The sequence below is a fragment of the Neopsephotus bourkii genome, unplaced genomic scaffold, assembly GCF_033783945.1.
Source record: "Neopsephotus bourkii isolate Nb327-2 ecotype Australia unplaced genomic scaffold, CSIRO-AGI_Nbou_v1 NB_923, whole genome shotgun sequence".
In the NCBI taxonomy this organism is placed as follows: Eukaryota; Metazoa; Chordata; class Aves; order Psittaciformes; family Psittacidae; genus Neopsephotus; species Neopsephotus bourkii.
In genome coordinates this window covers 1,415,017-1,433,466 of record NW_026901417.1, presented here as the reverse complement: position 1 = coordinate 1,433,466, position 18,450 = coordinate 1,415,017, and the positions used below count along the sequence as shown (strand labels likewise).

The 18,450-nt window shown below is 47.8% G+C and overlaps 1 protein-coding gene across 6 annotated transcripts in view; it reads left to right on the top strand.

Moving 5' to 3' along the window:
- Nucleotides 1-313: 313 nt before the first annotated feature.
- Nucleotides 314-18,450, top strand: part of FBLN2 (fibulin 2) — a 113,209-nt gene continuing 95,072 nt past the window's right edge. For 2 of the 6 annotated variants that reach the window (XM_061357811.1, XM_061357805.1), the window contains exon 1: nt 9,678-9,896. The gene's annotated coding sequence lies outside the window, so the exon portion shown is untranslated. The other 4 variants (XM_061357807.1, XM_061357806.1, XM_061357809.1 and 1 more) reach the window with 4 other exon arrangements.

Genomic DNA, 18,450 nt, shown 5'->3' with positions numbered 1-18,450 from the left:
AGTGCATCCCCTGCAGAGGTGCTGGGGCAGGAGGAGACCTATCTCCAAGGGTTCACCATGCTGAACAGGGCTTTCGCAGCCGTGCAGAATCCCCTCTCCTCCTCCTAAACTCTGGCTTGTGTTTAAAACTGGGGGAGAATCAGACTCTCCTTCCTGCTCTGGTGGCAGGGATGGAATCTGTTTTTCCCTCTCCCCCTGTGTGAGGGCAGAGTGTAGCCCAGCTGTAACTGTTCCAGGAAACCTGGACGTGAGCAGGTAGCACAGGTTCACTGGGGCCTTTCCGATGAGCAAACCCACCCAACAACCAACCTTCCCTCTGTGACCCTCTCTTTCCCCTGCAAAGGCTCATGGCTTACACTGGAGACAACCGGCGTGGGACCTGCCCCAGCACTTCTGCAGAGCAACACTTCCCCACAGAGCGTGCTGTGTCGAGAACAACCCAGGCTGCTGCAGGTCAGACCCACGTTGGAAAGGGGGGAGTTCCTGCTTGTTTATTTGCTTTCTGATGGCTATAAAACTAACGGGCCACATTTTTCATTCTCTCAGGCATTACTAAGGAGAAACAGGGCTATAGGGATATTCCTAAATAGTTTACATCTGTGCTCTGAGTCTGGAAGAAAACACCCAGCCAGATTTCAGGAGAGAAAGAAACTGGAGACAGCTGTGAAAGGGGCGTTGCTGCTGTCTGCTCTATGACTGTGTGGGTCATCTATTCCCTTCAGTAGTAACAGGAGAAGCACATCCAAAGCAATAGTGAGTTGGCCTTTGAGTATGAACTAACTAGGGCTAAACAGTATTACAGCCTTGTTACTTTCCTATGCAACAGCATCCATAAATTCAGCAAAGAAGTATGTGCTGTATGTGGATGCCTATTGCATGGACCAAGCTCCAAAGCTGCAGTGGAAAAAAAGAAAAGGAAACTTTGCAGTTGGATTTTCCAGAGCAGGTAACATTGGGACTACTTTTTAGCTCTCAATTGAATTAATTTTGTGTGAACTAGATACATTTGTGCAGGATGACATCTCCAAATAGTCCCTGTGGGGCTCATGAGATGGTTTTGCTAAGAACTTGGCTAGCTGTGTGTCTGTGCTGCCCAACAACAGGGATGTTTTGCCTCACTAGATGATAACTTTCACATGTTGTTAGAGATCCATCACAGTAGAAGTCAGTACTAACTGGCTCACATGGCCTTCAGCTTTCCAACATTTAATCATCAGGTCTCTAGGCTGATTCAAGTTTTTATTAGCTCCACCCTTTACCCAATTTGGGAAGCTTCTAAAACAAAGCTTTGTTCCTGCCTGAGAGGTATGGTCTGCCAGTACTTGGTGATGGTCACCCCTTTCACCACAGCAGTCAAAGAAGGATTTTTCTTGTTTCTTTGGACCATTTGCATTTTAAAATAAGCAAGGAAATCAGTCATGACAATTGCATACTAAATAACAATAAATTGATTTATAACCTAAGTGGTTTATTCTAGCATAAGGCTGGTTTTCCATAGCAAAGGGGACGAAAGCCTGAGGATGATGCTTTTGCTAAAGAATACCTTTGAGGAAAGAAAACGGAAAAAGAGTGTTCTGGTGGTGGTCACCCCTGCCTGGTGGGGTCGAGAGACAGGTTTATTGTTAAAACCAGCAGTCTGTGGTATGTTTTCCCCATGATGGTGTGTTACTGAAGGGCAGAGCAAGGCAACGTGGCACAGCTCTGCCTGCCTCATGGCTGAACCCACACTCACACTCGGGCAGCTTCTCACATGCTCTAACCATAATGGCTTGTAGTAGCTACCAAAAGGTATTTTGGCCAGGAATTGCTTGTCATGCTCCTTCAGGACAGCACGCAGCATCAAACAGCAACTTGTGAACCGGGTAACTTTGGTCGTCTGGGGAAACAGCCGTTCGGGTGGTTTATTTGTATAGTAGGTATTTGTTATGAATGCAGGATGTTACTAGGGCTCAGACCCTGCATTCTTGACCTCAGTGCAAACATCTCTATTTGAGACATCCACCAGCAGAAAACAATGACCTGTGTCAAGTAATTCTAGGGGCTTATGTGCTTCTTTGACAAAGGGGACCATTCTGTACCTCCCAAGTGCACAGGTTATTGCCAATGACCAGCACTCACTGGCACCAGGTTAAGCTGGAAACCTGTCATCAGTAGTAGTGGTTTCTGCCTTAGTCTTGTATGTTACTACAGCTGGGGTTACACCAGGGTCCTCACAACAATCCAGGTGCTGGTTAGAACAAATGTCTCTGTGTGAGTCATATGGGGGGACTGAGCAGTGCTGGGTGTCTGGGGTAGATGAAACAAAGCCACAGCCTCGATTAACAAGGGGATGTAAAGTGCTGCTGGGATATGAGATCCTGCTGGAGAATAGAGGGGCTCTGTGGAAGGCTTAAACAGTGTTTTTCTCTGTGTTTGTGAGCACAGAGATGAGACAGAGGTAGTCTTATTTATGATTCTAGTGGGTTTGAAGAGTTGTATGTTTATAGTAGTTTTCTGGTACCTCAGGGAGTGGGAAAAGGCAGTGGGTAAGCCATATGGCCAAGCAGGAACTTGAGAAATGGTGCTTCCCATGCAGGGAAGCACAGAAAGATCGGATGAAAATCATATCTTGCTTTGGGAAGACACAATCTTCCCATTTTGGGAAGTGTATTATGGGGATGATGAGCTTTCCATTGGCATCTAGATGGGAATGAAACCTTTACAAAACTGATTTAGAGTTTGGAAAGGAAAGAAGGGGATCCTGAGTAGGCTGGGATATGTGAAAATCACACAGAGTTAATGTTATGGACACGAGAGTGAAACCCAGGCTTTCCAAGAGCAGAAATATGAGTGCAGAAGCATGTGCCTGCAGTGCTGTCTGTGCCCTGGTGAACACATATACACTGGGTTTGGGGAGTCCTGTGGTGCTTGCAGGGTGTGTATGAGCAAAGATGCTGACTCCAGCACCAGCTCCTTCTGATAGCTACAGGATACTACAGCATGGGGTGGATATGGGCTCACCTTGGAAGCAAATGCAAGCAATGTTAATTTTGAGGTGCTCATGCAAATATGAACCACTACACTGCTGGGAGCAGAAAGGGAAGAGCTTCTGGCAGTAAAAGAGAAGCAGGCAAAATTCAGCAGTTGGGAGGGACATAAACTACGTATCTGAGTAAAGTAATGACAGAAGATATAACTAGCTCAGGTTAGCAACCTGGCAAGTCCTCGCTTGCATTGAGAGGGCAAGGGATTAAATAACAACCCCACACAAACTGAAGAGAGATGTTGAAGTTACCTAGCCAAGCTGCCAGGGGCTGGCTGTGTGCCCCTCTGCTTCTCCATGAAGCTTCCATGAGAAGCTTCATCCCTTCTCACCCCTGGCCCATGGCTGCTGCCCAGCTTCCTCATTGTGTCTCTCAGTGGCTGCTCTGGGCACCCCTGGGAGCACCCTGTGCCCTTGAGCCATTCTCAGATCCTGCCTAGCCCTGGAGAAGCAATGATCCCGTGTTACCAAAGAGCGGTCCTTAGCTGCCTCCTGTTCCCTTTGCTGTCAGGCCCTCTCCTTGTTTTACCACCTGCCAGTTGCTCAGTCAATGTTCTTTAGGAGATACCCTAATCCTTAATTCCTCTTTAGCTCTGAATAGCTCTGGGCAATGCCACCTATTTGCCTTGTCAGTATGTCCTCTCCAGACAAATTACTGTCTTGTGACATTAATTTGTTCCGTGCACCAATAGGGGACAAAACTATAAGAGGATTCCAGACTTTGAAAACTGAAGCAGCTTTTTACAAAAACAGCCACACAGAGTGCGCACAGCTCCACAGGGCATTTCAGCCCTGCTCAGGTGCGGCTGCCAGGCTTCCCATTGCTTACTTTCTTCTTGCAACCTGTAGCCATTCTGACTTTCACACTGCCTGCTCTCCTGCATCCTACCTATTGCTATATCCAGCAAGGCTGGGGCAGCGCTGACAGATCTCTGCACCCACGGAGCACCCTGCTGACGTTAGCAGAGCTGTATGTGTGCAAAACCCACATGAAAAGAGCCCACACAGAAAAAGCCTGTGGGGTCTGAATTCTAGCTGGTAACCTTAAGTATTTGTAATGTTCTGCTGAAATGACATTTCAATACTGTTGCCCCTTCCAAATTAGGAGCATGTTTCAGAATCATGATGTGAAGCATTACTTGGAGGGTAGCTTTGCATGATGCAGTGTGCTGATGGTTATTCTTATCTGGGATATCCATGGTGTTTAGTTTACAACCTGCATGCTGTTTGCTGCAGCAAATCTGACCAGTGTGCATTAGTTGGCTCCTCCATCATGAGAAGACCTAGAGCTTCATCTGGTTTTTGAAACTCTCAAGGTCAATGCTTAACCCTTTCAAAAAAGAAAGCGGTAGAAAGAATCTCAGTGTTTCAATTGCACCTTCAACTTCCTCACCAGCAAAACATTCAGGTACAGAAGATTCTGTGAGAGGATCTGGGGTAGCCGGGAGGAAATTGGAAATGCCAACAGGGGTCACCTGGGGGAAATACAACTCTGCCTGCTCGCAGAATCATAGACTAGTTAGTGTTGGAAAGGACCTTAAAGCTCACCCAGTTCCAACCCCCCTGCCAAGGGCAGGGACACCTCACACTAAACCATATCACCCAAGGCCTCATCCAGCCTGGTCTTGAACACTGCCAGGGATGGAGCATTCACAACCTCCCTGGGCAACCCATTCCAGTGCCTCACCACCCTAACAGGAAAGAATTTCCTCCTTATATCCAATCTAAACTTCCCCTGTTTAAGTTTTAATCCATTACCCCTTGTCCTATCAGTACAGTCCCTAATGAAGAGTCCATCCCCAGCATCCCTATAGCCCCGCTTCAGATACTGGAAGGCTGCTATGAGGTCTCCACGCAGCCTTCTCTTCTTCAGGCTGAACAGCCCCAACTTTCTCAGCCTATCTTCATATGGGAGGTGCTCCAGTCCCCTGATCATCCTCGTGGCCTCCTCTGGACTTGTTCCAACAGTTCCGTGTCCTTTTTATGTTGAGGACACCAGAACTGCACACAATACTCCAAGTGAGGTCTCACGAGAGCAGAGTAGAGGGTCAGGATCACCTCCTTCGACCTCCTGGTCACCCTCCTTTTGATGCAGCCCAGGATACGGTTGCTTTCTGGGCTGCAAGTGCACACTGAAGCCGGCTCATGTTCATTTTCTCATCGACCAGCACCCCCAAGTCCTTCTCCTTGGGCTGCTCTGAATCTCTTCTCTGCCCAACCTGTAGCTGTGCTTGGGATTGCTCTGACCCAGGTGTAGGACCCTGCACTTGTCATGGTTAAACTTCATGAGGTTGGCATCAGCCCACCTCACAGGTGTGTCAAGGTCCCTCTGGATGGCATTCCTTCCCTCCAGCATATCAACCGAACCACACAGCTTGGTGTCATTGGCAAACTTGCTGAGGGCGCACTCAATCCCACTGTCCATGTCAGTGACAACGATGTTGAACAAGACTGGTCCCCTGAGGGACACCACTCGTTACTGGTCATCTGGTCATCTCTGTGGATGTCGGGTTTGAGCTACTACCGCATAACCAGGAATCAGTCTCAACTAAAGTGTGTCAGATGTGCTCTGCTGGGGTTTCTTGGGGGCTGTGCATGACAAAAATGAAGGTAACAAGCCCTGGAAGAGGGCATGCAGTACCCATTTCTATAACTGTGGGGTAAAGGAAGAGCTCTCCTTGGCAGAGAGTTTGTTTCAGTTGCCTGTGCAGTCTGAAAATTCATCAACAAGGTGACATTTGCTGGCATCAGGGTGTTGATTTGAAAGCCATTCTTTCCACTGTGCGATGGAAAAAGAAATGGTGAAAGAGCGTGAGAACAAGGAATAGTTTCAAGTCAGGTTCCCAAAGAGATAACTTTCCCGCTATTTGTCTGGAAGAGCCCTTTGATCTTACATTTGGGTACATTTCTCAGACACTTGCAGTAAAATATCAGAATCTGAAAGAACACCTTATCAAATGCTGCTTAAAAGTGCTCTTGGTTTGTTAGTACATTAACTAAGTTAAGTTAAAACATTGAAGTTGCTGTTGGGCACACTTGCTCCTTGCTTAAAGAATTATGCTTTACTCTATTTCACATGTATAATTTTTCTTCCTCCAAGGCCACTGGATGGGTACAGCAGACTATTGAATTTGACCACATACCTGCTGACAAACACTCTAATGATAAAGAAAAGTGTGATGCTCTTTTCCTCCTAAACTGCATTCATCCAGCACTGCAGGAACCTTCTCTTGTAAGCTGTTTCTTTAACTTCACACTGTTAAGAATTCAACTGTGCTATTCACAGCACACCTTTGTGAGTCCTGGTGAGCAGAAGTCTCCAGAGCAGCATGAGCTTTTCTGCCCTGGGTTCAGAGTACACATACATTGCAACTGATGTGTTTAGACTGGGCTAGTCTATAAACTGTGCAATTTTTGTCCCATTTGGAATGTGTTAGACTCTGGCATTTCAAAGCAACAGTATCTTCTAAAAGCTCTTCCTGTGTGAGCTGTATGTGTCTTATGCTTCTCACCTGTACACTGCAGTTAAAGGCACACTGCCCAACCTGACTTTGGCCACGTAGGCATTATCTTCTGCTGCTGTGTGACATCTTCCCAAAGTCTGAAAAACTGTGGCTGGATCAGGACATGGGAGGAAATGTTTCAGTTGGAGCCTGCCTGCACTTGACAATTGTTCTGGTCGGTGGTTATTCAACCAGAGTAGCACTGCTTTAAAGTGGGAATGCTGTAGCCATGTGGAAGAGAGAGTCATGGAAGAGACGTGATAAAAGAGTTCCTACAATTGACAGTGGCAGGAACAAAAAAGGGGCAGAGGACACTGGGATGCACTTCCCACTGGTTTGCAATTAGGAAATGGTTGCTTAGGAAAACATTAAATACTTTCTTTGTGTTAAGTCTGGAATTCTAAAAAGTCTCATGTTCCCTTCCCCAATTCAGTTCCACTTCTTTGGGGGTTTTATTTGGGAAAACTCCAGTTGGTTCTAAGTGGGTCAAGTTCTCTAGGATTAACCACACCATGTAGAGTCTTCTCTATATGTTCTGGTTTCCTGCCTGTCTCTTGGAAGGAGGCAGTGCTACCCCTCTCCCTTTTGGTGCCCAGTGCAGAGCTCAGTTTCAGGAGTGTTGGAGATGCAAAAATTGTCTGAATGCAAGTCCAATAGAACACTTCCCTCCTTAAGTCAGGCTTCTAGAGTTAGTTTTGCTTTCCAAAGCTAGTCCCTGCATGTGTTTGTGCTAATCACACCACTGATGATGGCTGCTTTGTATCTTTGTCTGGGTTCGTATGGCGTGCCTTATCCTTTCAGGCCCCAGATAATGTTGTCAGTTTTCTTTCATTCAGGAATGATGGATATCTTCATTTAGCCTCACTTTATTAAACTCTAGATATATTAGTTCTTCAGTGTCATTTGAAGTCAAAGCAAAATGTTTTAAGTGAGCTGGTGTTGTTAAAAATATTCCTGTTTCTGAGCCATGTTTTCATTTGGGCAGTGAACGCACTGCCTAAAGACAGGCCACCAGCATAGGACTTCAACTGTCCATTTAGGTTTAGGGCTTCCTGGGTTTATGCAGGTGAGTGGGGGTGTGTTGAGGTGCAGCAGAGCTGAGCTGGCAGGTTCTTAACAGCCATTTTGCTCTGCTGTGGTGAGAAGTTCCTATGCTCTACAGCAAGGTCCTCTGGGGCTATATTGCATCCATCACTGCTGTTTTACACTGGCATGTAGAGGGATGAATTGCTTTGTCCCAGTGGTATGTGAGGAGATTAATGGGAGAGCAGGGTAGAGTCTGCTCCCCATGTCACAGTTACCCACCCTACAGTGCCATTGCTTCGGCTCAATCATCAGCTGCTGGACACAAGACTGACAACTTGAGCATGACTTCACCACACCTCTCCTAAAGGTGTGCCAACAAACATGGGGTCTGTGGTCGTGTTTCCTCCTGAAGTCCCCCCATTGCTGTTTATGCAACTCTGGCCGTAGCAAGGACTTTGGAAATGCATTGTACAAGTGGTGAGAAGCATTGTAAACCAGTCTTTAACGGGTCTGGATACTGGAATCTCCATTTCCTCTGCTTTTGTTGGTTGTGTTTGTGGGGCAAACATGGTGGGCACAGTTGGGTGCTTCAGGGAGAGGAAACCTCATGCTAAAGGTCTAATGTAGCCGGGGCAGCTTGCATCCCCACTTAGATCTGAGGATGGACTTATGTGTCTGAGAGGTTCTCCAGTATTTCCAATGTGCATCAGTTGTTCTGAGAGATTTTGCCCCTACTTAGAGACTCTGCCTTGCTGAGGCCACCATGACTTTAACAGCAAAAACTGCTGGAGTGATTCTGGGAGTCTCCTGTAGTTCCCATTTTCATTCTGTTCCAGTGCTGGGGGTGACTCCATTGATCTCTCCTGGTCTTCTCCAAACACTTGTGACTCAGACTCCAGCGTGTGGAGCTGGGGGATATGGGCTTGCTCCCAGCTTAGCCACAAAGCCAGGTCCAAGCTCGACTGAGGCATTACTGTGGGCCCAGCTGCTTCGCGGCCCCTGGTGGTGCAGCAGATGACATCAAGGGGCACTCAAGGGCTGTCACTAGGTGTTTTGAGGAGACTGTAGATGCCACCTTCAGAACAGCAGTGCTTATGTTGCACCTTTGCAGAGGCAGAGACAAATCAGAGTCCTCTGCTCTTTCTGTGCTTTTTCTCCTGCGGATGAAATCCAGGAGTGTGTAGGATCAGTTTTTGAGGGTTGATTGTTTCCCCTCGCAGGAAAAAGCATTCTTCTCTCTGGCTAAAGTTACGCAATGATTTTGTAAAGCTGGTCAAGCCCTGAGGGTGTCCAGCAGCAATCGGCAGCAACCCTTGTCCTCACACATGCTGCAACATCACAAAATAAAATAGTCCCACTTTCCCAAGGTTTGTCTGTGTCAGAGACAGGATACCACAGTGTTCAGAAATGGAAACTCTTCCACTGCTACTCCTCCCTAATTGCATGCACATTGTGTCTGTGCAGATTTCAGACTTGCCTGTGAATGGGAGCTGCTGAGAGCCAGGGGCAGCCCAAAACTTCCTTTGATAATGTTGCATTTTTCCTGTCACAGGCAGGGCTGGGCTGTGTTTGCTATAAAGAGGAGAGCACTGAAGGAGGAGGGCATGACAAGGAGCCTTTCCCCAGAGTGGCAGTGATAGAAGAAGCTGACCCAGCACTGCAGGGAGCCACCATCTCTGACTGCAGGAGTAGATGCTGCTCCACCCCTTGATTGCAAGGAAAGGCAAAGCCAGCAGCCAGACCATGGATGCTGTGCTACCCTCCGCCAGCTGGTTGCTCCAGGCTGGTGTTCAAGTTGCCTGGGCCAGGGCAGAGTCAATGCAGAGCTGTTGTGTTGAGGGCTGAATAGGCAGCCTTGGTGGGGCACTGAGCCCCACGCTTTGGTGCTTCCCATGCAGGCCTGGCTACAGCAGGACAAGCAATGGGGCCTGGACACATAGGGGGTGTTTGGTCAGTCCCTTCCTCCCATAACTAAATTCCTGAGAAGAAGGAGGAGCTCTGCAGCGTGAAACCAGCCCAGCTGGGTCTCGGTGCTCCCTGCCCTAGGGTCTTGCTGCAGAGGTTCAGGGCTGGCCCTGCAGCCAGGCTATAAGGGTGTCCCAAGCGAGGTCCCAGAGCTCCCCACCCAGGTTGGGCCAGGCTCCCTCTGCCTGCAAGCACGTCCTGCTGCCTGGAGGTAGAAGGCACCCCGGCTATTCTTACGACCCTCTGAGGGATGTTTTCTCGATGACATAGTGTTGCAGTGACTTTGTTCTTCCCAGGGACTTCTCTCTAATTTATACCAGGATGGGTTTCCATAAACAGTCTCTATTGTCATAGAAATATGACAACTGGACCCTTTCGAGGTAAAGATTAGGATCGAAATCACCAAACGCTTCCATGGTGGCTTGCGGTGTGGTAAGTTCGGGGCTGCTTAAACCTCGGTAAGCAGCGGTGGGATGAAAAGAAACCGAAAAGCGCTTCTGAGCAGTTTTAAAGCCTCCTTTGGTGGCCTGAGCGGGTGAAGCTGGGCAGACTCCGGAGGCGAGGCGGCTCTGCCCCACGGCGGGCGCGGGGCTCGGCCTTCGCCCCCTCCCCCTTTTGTTTGTGGTGGTGTTTGCTTTTCGCTGGCAAGCCCCGGGGAGCGGGTTGCAGCTTCTCCTCCTTCACGTGAGAGCTGCCCAACAGCCGCGCTCATTGTCCGGCCGTGCCCGGCCCCGCTTCGCGCTCGCCGGGGCTGCGGGCGCTGGGAGCGGAGCGGGACGGGACGGCGGCGCCGGTGTCAGGTTAGACAAACACCCCGCGCTCGGGCAGCCCCGCCGCGGCTTTCCGGCCCCTCCCTCTGGCTCCCGGGGTCCGCTTGCCCCTTCCCCCGCGGAGCCGAGCGGAGCAGCGCGGCGCGGTGAGTGCAGCGGCGGGGGCAGCGCGGCCGCGGAGCCCCGGGCGCGGATCGGCCCCAGTGCCCCATCCGCGGAGCACAGCGGAACATCCCGGCCCCGGGCGGAGCGGAGCCGGCTGCACCCCCTCGGTGCGGGGGACACGACCCACAGCCCTTTCCCTGCTGCTAGGACACGCGGGTATTTCCTTACGCTGCTGCTCTGCGCTTTCTCCTTTTAGGTTTCTGTTCTGGAAGTGGCAAATTGTCAAAGCAGAAAAGTTGCTGTAGATGTTTCAGGGCTGTTGCTTCACCGCAAACAACTCTCTGGGTGGAGGGGGAGCAGCCTGCGGTTCGGTGGGAGTGTTTGGAAATCAAATGTCATTTGGAGGTGGGGGGAGATCTGGCAGAATTGTTCCAGGAGCGCGCTCTCCAAGCTGTGCTGGCTGGACTACGTCGTGCGAGCTCAACCAAAGCCAATGGCAAGTTTGAAAAGAAGAGGAGGAAATAGATGGGATAACTAAGGAAAGTGCTTTCTGCGTGCTTTTGCCGGTGTGCTGGCACTCCTGTAGTGCTGAGGGGAGCACTTGCCAGCTGCCTCCCTGGCAGGTTGGGCTGTGTTGGGGGGATTTAGGGAATAAGGCTTGCAGGATCGCTGCAGAAATCCAGCCCGCCAGCAAAGTCGCCCCCGGCGCATACAGGGCTTCAGCGAGAGCCAGCTTGTTCTCTGCCCCACACCTCCCTCACCTTATCCCTTCCTCTTGTCACTCAAAGCCTTGTGCTGGGCCGTGGAGGTCCCCGTAGCGCTGAGCCGCCCGCGGGGAGTGAGGCCAGAGGAGGTGGGCTTGGGTGCAGGGTCTGTACCACCTCCTGGACCTGCAGGAAGGTCCTTCGAGCTTAGTGGTGCCACAGTGAGTTTTTTTCTCTAAGCCTTTAGTGCTGAAGGAAAAGATGTTAATGCTGAGCTATACAAATACTGAGGTTTGTTTCTTTGCACCCAGAGGTGATGAGTAGAGGGGTGGTGCTTGGCAGTGTATCTGTTCCTATGGTTTTGTAACACATCATCAGCACCTGAATTCTCCTTTCCTGCTCCTCCTCATGGGACATCTTTGTTTAGGCATCCTTTTGGTTGCAGAGGGAGGCTGTGGGCACATCCCACAAACATGGCTTTACTTATAAATTGGTTTGACTGTTATTTAGCAACAAATCCTACAGCTTGTAGTATATGGATGGGTGTGAAACTACAAGAGAAAGACACAGCTTTCTGAACATGAACCATCCTTATTAGTGGAATGGATGAAACTGGGTTTAGTGTGACAGGTTTTCCCCTAATGGCAGAATGGGGCCTATGAAGGCCAAGAAAGGGTCTTTCAACCACTGCTTTTCCCAAATGGAATCAGCTACACCTTCAGAATCACTTTGAAATGTTAATAGGGCTGGTGTTGATGTAAAAATACCATCCAAAAATCACACTCTTATTTGGCATTCTTGGGTTGGCAAACCTTTTCCAGTGCTGCCTTGCTCTTCAGCAGCCTTAGTTTAATTGTATCCATGTATTCTGTCTCATGGGCATGGCTCTGGGCAGGAATTACTGAATTCAGTGTGGTAGCTGGAGATTTACCTTCTGCAGTACTGACAAGGAACCAGTGGCAATCCTCAGGGATTCCACTGCTGTGGGGCCCCCTGGTCTGAGCATTCTGCAGGAAGCTGCTTTGCTTGATGGGATAAATAATATGTAAATGATAGCCTTGCAGGTATTTAAATCCTAGGAAAAAGTGTTTTTCTTTTAATTAAAATCAGTTTCTGTAATTGGAGAGATTTCTCACTGTTATCCATCCATCAATTCATCCCCTTGATGACCTTTTCAGTGTCATTAGGTGATAATGTCACATTATATACTGCTAAATTTACCTGGTCTCCATGCAGGTGGAAGAAGCCATCCTTATGCAGTTCTATGCACTGAGGGGTAGGTAGCCTTTCAGGGATGATGCTGAGCAAAGTCCCACAGTGGTTGGTGGCATTAAAGGTGATATTCCAGTGCCATCAGCACCTTCTGTCCCACTCAGGCACGCAGCATGGAAGAGCTACAGCAATGCCCATACCTGAGGACTGCTGGGGAAGCAGAGCTGAGGATCGGTTGCACACAGGAGTCTGCACTGGGGTGCTCATGGGTGTAGCTTTACTTGTGCACATGTACAAGCTGAAGTCCACCAGGCACCTCAGGCTCTTTTGAGGACATGGCATCTTCTCAGCTGCTGTGTCTCTGGTAGTGTTGAGCTCTGCTGTTACACTTTTGGGAAACACTTTGTTTTGCTGGACGGTTCCACATTGACAGGAGGGACAGTGCTGGGGCACTTCCACACTGCCAGAACCGCTCCAGCCCTGTGGATGTCTATTCCTCAGGATTTGCAGGAGCAGAGACTACTTACATCCTATCTCCAGGCTGTGGCCTGCTTTCACTCCATGTTGAAAATCATGCTTTTTGTCCCTATTTTGTGTGTGTTTGAACCTCCTGTGGCTCATTGCTGTGGTGTCTGGTATCTGCTCTCAAAGCCTGCATGGAGACTGGTGGGTATGGAGGGTCCTTCCTTGTTATCCCTGTGCCCTTACATTTTATCCCGTGTAAACCAAATCAAGTTTACTGCCAAACATGCCTTTCACAGCTGCCTTCTTTCCTTTATTCCAGGAGACAAATGTTTATAGTATTGGTCTTCTCTTTCAAGCAGTTCTTTGGAATTTTTTCCATGCTTGAGAGTTTCTTTCCCCAGTCTGCAGGTCAGAGGTGGGATTCAGCTGCTTCTGGCAAAACCAGAAGTGTCCTTTAACTTGTCCAGAGATGTTTGTGGTTGCTGAAAGACTTACAGTGGGCACATGCTTTCCTGCAGCTGCCTTTTGGCTTTCCAGCTGAAGAAACCAGAGGGCTGCTGGGTGGCCCACCAGTGCCAGGGCTGCATGCCTCTTCCATGAGCCACCTCTGCCCCACGAGAGGGCTGTGCCTGCTGGAGCTCCTTTTCCTCTGGCCAGGGCTGAGCTGCACTGAGGGCTTTCTTTGCAAAGTTGCATGCAGATCCCTGGTGGGACTAAGAGCCTTGATCTTAGTTATTCTGTCTCTTATCTCCTCTTAGATGTAGGAAAAGCCTGGGTGTTTTAAGAGTAAGGCTCTGATACAGTGCTATGGTCTCATGCATTCACATTTGTTTAGCTTTTCCCCTCATTCTCTTGTGTTAGAAATGTGATTTCCTTCTAGTTCATTGGCATAACATTATCCTTTCATTTCTCTGGAAGTGACGTGTTGTCTTTAATAACACAGATCTGTATTTAATATCCCAAGTAGTCCTTTTCTGACTCTCATGTTTGTACAGATCTAGGGCTAAAAGAAAAGAGGCTTTTGAAAGGGACTTTCCGAAAAGTGGCTTGTTTTCTCCTGCTTACATTATTGTGGTCTTTTTGTAAGAAATCAAACTGTTGAAGCAATTATGTATCCCTCATAGGTATGAAGAAATTGCAGCTCACTTGTGGCCTGGATCCAGTTCTCCCTCTGCTGAACATGGTTAGAGCCAGACCAGACCTTTTGAGTTTTACCTTTTCATTCTGGTGTTACAAGCCTAATATACTATTCATGAAAATTAAGCTGTGTTCATTCCATCTCCTGGTCTGCTTTAAGACAGACATACAGTCCTGTCTATCTTGTTTGCTAATGAACTCTATGGATTAAATCCAAAGTCAGGCAGAAGTTTAAGCACTGTCACTGCTCCACGCAAGCAACTTGCCCTGACATCATTGTCCAGATGTGATCTCCAGGCTTCCCACATCGGGGCGGCTGTGGAAGTGAATGTCTGCCTGGGAGATGTCACTGACCTGTGCTCTGGGAGAACTGGTGCCTGTGGCTTCCCTCAGGGTGGTCTCATTTTATGAATGAAGGCAGTCCTCACTGGTGCCAGCAATCTGCTATTGTAGCCACGAGGGTGGAGACAGGAGTGGGAGCGTGTCCAGTCCCAGCACAGCCATGCTGCTCCTGTGCTGTGGGGGGCCTGGGCTCAGGGCACCCTGGAGAGAGCAAGTGAAGAAGTATGTTGTGATGTGGAGGCTTACAAAGTGTTCCTTCTCGCCTCACAGGCTCTCTCCTGCCTGTTTTGGTAGGAATTTGTTTTTGATCCTCAGCATGAAACTTCTTTTGGTTCAGTTCTGGTTTTCACTCGTGACTCTATTCAGTGAACACACCTTGGAGACAAGGAGCTCATTTTTTTCCTGTATCCACAAAACCTTTTGGTAACTGCTAACCCTTTACACCTGTACATGTATAGTCAAAAAGGGATCTTAATGTGGTTTTGTCTAGACTTGTGATGGAGGGAGGGAGAGAAAGCAATTCCTGGGGCATGGATACATGACTTTTTGGAAGTAGAAAATACAACCAGAAAAGGTTATATCCCTAACAGAGCTGGCAGAAGGCGTCTTACGGGTGTTCTTAATCCACCTCAGTGCAAAGCCAGCCAGGTTAGCTCAAACCACCTTTGTTTTTGATTTAAATTAGCTGAGTCTGCACTAGTGCAGTGAATGTTCTCTCTGTCCCTCCTGCCAGATGTATGGTGGGGGACTACCAGCCAGCTGCTGGTCCTCAGCCAGCTTCTGCTGTAGCCACATCCAGGAGAGACTGTGTCCCCCCCAGGCTTTGCTTAAATGAGAGCTGAGCCTTTGTCCAGTATCAACCACGTTTGTCAGAGACAACTTAACATGCACCCCTTATACTCATGTTTGTGCTGTCCTAAATCACCTCAGTGTGTAGCTCTGAGCTCTGCTCCCATTAGCAGTTCTTCCTCGGAGATGTCACAGGTCTCTCCCTGCTGCTGTGCAGTTGGACACTTCATGAGTGGGACCGGCTGAACTCCTTCCTGCAGGTGGCTGTGGTTCAGAGTGAACACTTATTTTGCCCATGGAAGGACAGACTTGTTCTTTTACCTGGGGATTTGTGAACCATCTGGGATGATACTGGATATTCCTGTGTGGACAGAGGTTGAGAGGATGCCTTGAGATCTGAATTCTCATTTAAATTGAAAGGCAGTTTGATGTCTGTGTTTCTGTGGCAATCCCATTTGAAGTGTTTTATAGAAACAGCTTCTAGAACTTTTGCCTTTCTGTCCTGTGCGCTGGGCTTTGGAGGCCAGGTTACCTGTAAAAGAAGATGGAAGCTGGGAGAGTGGTGGTTTGCTGGCTTTGTGAATCTTTAGGTGGGGGAGAGGGGCAGAGCATCTAACATTCTGAAGTGTTGTGTAGCCTGAAACCTATTCACAGGAGAATGCTACTTTAAATATATGTCTGGAGTGGGAAAAAAAAAAACCCACTTCTGCAAATGATGTTTTTTTAATATATTTTTTTTAAAGAATTAAACCTAACTGTTTAGAAATGATGAATTCTTGTAACCTGTGAGTGCTGTAAAGTCTCGTCTATTCACAGTAGTATTTCAAATGATTTAAAGTTGTTTGCTCAAGGTTTGCTTTTACTATGCCAGGAAATGTCATGGATTTATTCCAGCTGTCTTCCACAAATGTCTTACTTGTGATGGATTTTTGCATGGGAACAGGCTGCCAGGGTTTAGTTTTGATACCAAAGCCCCATTTTGTTTTGTTTATAATATCATTTTGCTTTGCAGAATGTCTTGCTGGCTTTTCATGGAGTTGTCAGATGTGCTAGCAGCTCCCCTGGGCAGAGTTACTGGATCTCCTTTGCACCTTCTGAACCCCCTTGAGAAGGGGTCAAGGGGGCATATCTGCAGATATCCCACCTCTCTGCCCAGCACAAGACCTTCCCCTCACATTGGCTGTGCCTCGTCACTGCTTCCCAGTGCTGCCTCTTGGCTGAGGGTAGCAGTCCTCCTGCTACGTTGTTCACAGCAGCACTTCCTAACTTGCTTTAGGCCAAATCAAGTGGATTATTTTAAGGCAGTAATTAGACTACTGAAGATAATCCTGCTGGCTTTTGGGTTTGTCTTTTCCAATGCGGAAGTGAACGAGGGAGGACCATGAGAGGCTGCTCGACCAGCCACATCTGAAGGGAGCTGGGCTGTTCGTGTAAGGGCAGGCAGGTGGCGGTCTCTTCACCAGCACTGCTGCAGCTGAGGGTGGGGATGGATAGTCGCCATGGATCACTAGCAGCCTAATGAAGTCGTTATGGAAGGAGAACGTCTTTCTTCCTGGACTGCTGAGGCTTGCCCAGTGGCTCTACCACCTCTGATGAGACTTAGTTTTTACTTATTAAATTCTCATAAGCAGTACACTTATATTTGGTAGCATGTCATGTTCTCCTTTCCAACCTAATCTGCCTCATGCATGGAGCTCTGTCATATATAGGATCAGTATCACATACTGCCTGATGATCTTGAGGGACTGGGTATGATTAGTGCATAAAACTTGGATGACCACTTGGAAAGAATATAAACTGATACTGTGCAGATCAGATTTACCTGGGGGATTACTCCTCAGTTCTGAACTGGTAAATAGGGTAAATGGATCTGCTCAGTAAGAGGAACTGCTCTGAAACATTAGTTTGCCTTTAGAGCAAAACCAAACAGACAATCAGCTTTCTGACATGCACTTTAGTTCCTGGCATGGCTGCTTGCATATCCAGAAGGATACGTTCTGTGGAAAGCATTTGTAATCGTCTGTGGGCTTTTCTAAGCTGCAGACATCAGTGGCAGGAGTGCATGATAGGCAATGTCTGTATATAAAAATGAAGATTTCTGCATTCTTCTCAAAGTGTTGCCATAGTTCACTATACCTGGGGTGCTGAAAGTGTCTGAATATTAAGGATGTGTAAAAGAGCAAGAATATGCAATAATGTCTCTTCAGTCTGGGCAAACAGGTTAATTTGAGGGCACCACTGTTATTCTTGCGTTGAAATAGAATTAACTTAGATGCTCATAATCAAAAAGGAAACTCACCTGTATGTATTTACGTTTACTATAATCTCTCCTGTCAAGTGAAAAATAACAGCACTTTGATGTAGACTAGACAGTTGCATGTATTTAATTCTGATTCTTGGTTACATGTCTCAGTTTGTGGTTGCTTGGCTTTGAGGCTGTGTCTAGCACTGTGTTGCATGTTTGGGCACTGTGGTACTCTTAACACACAGCTCAGGTTCCACATGCTGCCATGATTGTGGTCTGGTTTTGCACTGGGAAAACCCACTAAAAGAGGCAGGGAAGCGTTTGGGCAAGCATATGTGTGTATTTCAAACAAAATAGTCTCCACTGGGTTTAAAAGGAAATGTTTCCATTGCTTTTTAAGCCTGCTTTTCTAAAACTCCTTTAAAGAGCCAAAGTAACATCTGCCATCAGGAACACCCTTCACTTCGGGACCTTCCCTGGAGTGCCCAGCATATGGCATTCCTGTAAGTCCCAAGGATGGGCATAGAGCGAGGGGTTTGTAGCAGGACTGGGCAGAAGCAGAGCCCAGGGTTTGGGTAACGATGCTCTGAACAGCTCCGAGCTGCTTTTCAGTGCATTCTTTCCTGATGGGTAAATGAAGGAAAACAAAAATTCATTAATTCATTAAAATAAAACAAACTTAAAGAAAACTGCTTTCTGCAAATCACATCCTGTTTTCATCCACATTCAATTATCATGGACTTGAAGCTGCAGAGTGAGTGTCATCCATCTGACCCACCTCCCCTCCCCTCCTATTGACACTGATATTAGAACTATGGGAAAACCTAGACTGCTGGCAAAAGGGGTGGAAAATCAAATGTTTAATGTTTTGCTTGAACATTTTGTGGTTTCTCCTGAAATTCTTTGTCTGAAACAAAGGATGTTCTTTGTTCTTCTTTTGGAGAGTGGTTTTTAGTTGAAAAAAATACGCAGTGTCATTGTGGATTGCAGAAGTTCTCTACAAAATCCTCTTTTTCTCAACCTGGAAAGAAGGACAGTTACAAACTGCAAAGACTTGTCTGTTCTGATGGTGAAAAAGGGTTTGTTGGCAGATTCTTGCCAATACACTCAGAATCAAAACGTTAGTGATCTGGAAAAATCTTGAAATAGAGTAATTTCACATGAC